At 48.7% G+C, this 2241-nt stretch overlaps 1 pseudogene; it reads right to left on the bottom strand.

Moving 5' to 3' along the window:
• Nucleotides 1-2237, bottom strand: part of LOC102485534 (olfactory receptor 5D18-like) — a 2949-nt pseudogene extending 712 nt beyond the window's left edge.
• Nucleotides 2238-2241: the final 4 nt, after the last annotated feature.

The raw sequence follows: 2241 nt of genomic DNA, 5'->3' as shown, positions 1-2241 counted from the left end.
CCAGATCCTGCCTTTGTTACCTGAGAGGAAAGGCTGCTGCTGCTTTGGCTGGAAACAGATGAATGAATCTCCATCACTGGCAGAGCCACTCTGACTTGAGATGCCAGAGCTCAGAGTTGAGTTCCCGCTGCTCTCTCATGCTGAACTGTTTTCCTGGTGAGCTGATGCACGTTCTGTTCGGGCAGAAATTTTCACACGATCTTGCTCACCTACAGAATTGCTCTTCCCTTCTATGGCTCGTTTTTTTGGATGATTCTACCCCTTCTTGGCAATCAGTTGTCTCTTGTTGTATGGACTGGCGCATCTGTCACTTTGGTGCCTTCAGCCATACTAAGTATTCTATCCATAACTTTCTGAGGGTACCACCATCGCGCGCCCTGGCGTCCTTCCTGCGCGAGCCGGCGCTTCGAGGACTCTGCGGCACAGGCGCTGCCGATCAGGCCGCTCAGGGCAGCGGGACGCGGGGGCGGGAGGCGGCCGCTAGGCGTGACCTGCCCAGTCGAGGTCGCGAGGACGGGCCGCAGGTGGGGTTCTCCGGGGACGCGCGGAATTTCGGCATCCTGCGTCTCGTCCTGACTGCGCTTTGTGACGCCACGCACGCTCCCGCGTCAGTCCTTCCTCACCAGGCGGCGGAGTCCGCGGGACTTGGGGCCAGCGCAGTCCGGCTAGGGCTGCGTCCTCTAGGCGTGACCTGCCCAGTCGAGGTCGCGAGGACGGGCCGCAGGTGGGGTTCTCCGGGGACGCGCGGAATTTCGGCATCCTGCGTCTCGTCCTGACTGCGCTTTGTGACGCCACGCACGCTCCCGCGTCAGTCCTTCCTCACCAGGCGGCGGAGTCCGCGGGACTTGGGGCCAGCGCAGTCCGGCTAGGGCTGCGTCCTGGGGACCTTGAGCCGCCCTTCTGCCGCGAGGTCCAGTTATTTTATTTTTAATCGTCAGAAGACACTTGTACTTGCCAGAGAGAGAGAGAACACTTCAATAGGGTATGGTCATGCTGCACCCCTCTCCACTTCTTTCTCAATCCTGTCTTGATTTGGGCCTTGCATACACTTGTACCTGATGTTTTCCATCAGACTGGGATTCGATCCACAGCAGCTCTAGTGATCCAGCTTTCAGTGCACAGTCTTAGCAGAGCACTTAATCGCTGTAGTATACCAGCAGACTATATCTTATCTTTGCCAGTTGTAGTTTATAAGAAAATGTATATCCTTATTGAGATCTCGGGCCATTTTGGAACTCTTACAAGAAGGGATAAAATTCATGTCAATTGAGTTACACAAGGTATCCCACATAATAAGTATGACATCTTTTAATCTTCACAATCAGACTATTCATTAATTCAAATTAACCTAGTTTTGTAGATGAAATATTAAAGATATTGTTAATCCTTTTCAATAAGTGGAGAGAAAGTCAAGTTTAGTATCTTGAAATTAAATTAATTTCTGTTCCATTGAACACTATTAATTTGAAAGATATCTTAACTCAGTCTTTGCGAACACACTCTATTTGTACGTCAGAGATAGTCCACTATTATAACGCGCTCAATTAGAAAAGACTTTAGTGTCCATTATCTCGCTGAATGCTTCCTTGACATCTTTAATTCTCAGACTGTATATCAGGGGATTCAACACGGGGATTACCACTGTGTAAAACATCGAGGCCACTTTGACGGTGTGTCTGAAGTTTTTAGAGTTGGGGACACAGTAGAGAAAGAGGATGGTGCCGTAGAAGATGGTGATTGCAGTCAGGTGGGAGGCACAGGTGGAGAAGGCTTTGCGGTGTCTGCTGGCTGAATGCATCTTGAGGATGGTAACAACAATGAACATATAAGACTTCAAAATGATGAGCAATGTGCGGACTTCATTAAAGGTGGCAAAAATGAAAAGCAACAACTGGTTGAGGAAAGTATCAGTAAGAGAGGGAGAGCAGTGAGGAGAACTCACAGAAGTGATTGATTATGTTGAATGCATGAAAAGATCATTTTAAAGCAGAGCATGTCAGAATCAAGGAACATGCTACTCCCCAGGCATACGCAGTTTCTGGGACATGGCAACTGTTTAGGGCAGAGGATTGCAAATGGCCACAAAGCGATCATAGGCCATTGCTGCCAATAAGAAGGATTCAGCCACCACAAAGGTAAAAAGGAAAAAGAACTGGATTAAATGAAATAGTTCTGTCTTCAACAACTAGGTTCATCAGTGTCTTGGGAGTAATGATGGAAGAATAGCAGAAGTCCACAAAG

Source organism: Tupaia chinensis, unplaced genomic scaffold, assembly GCF_000334495.1.
Source record: "Tupaia chinensis unplaced genomic scaffold, TupChi_1.0 Scaffold138062_1, whole genome shotgun sequence".
Classification (NCBI taxonomy): domain Eukaryota; kingdom Metazoa; phylum Chordata; class Mammalia; order Scandentia; family Tupaiidae; genus Tupaia; species Tupaia belangeri.
The sequence above is the reverse complement of the archived record's forward strand: the minus strand, read 5'-3'. Positions and strand labels throughout refer to the sequence as shown.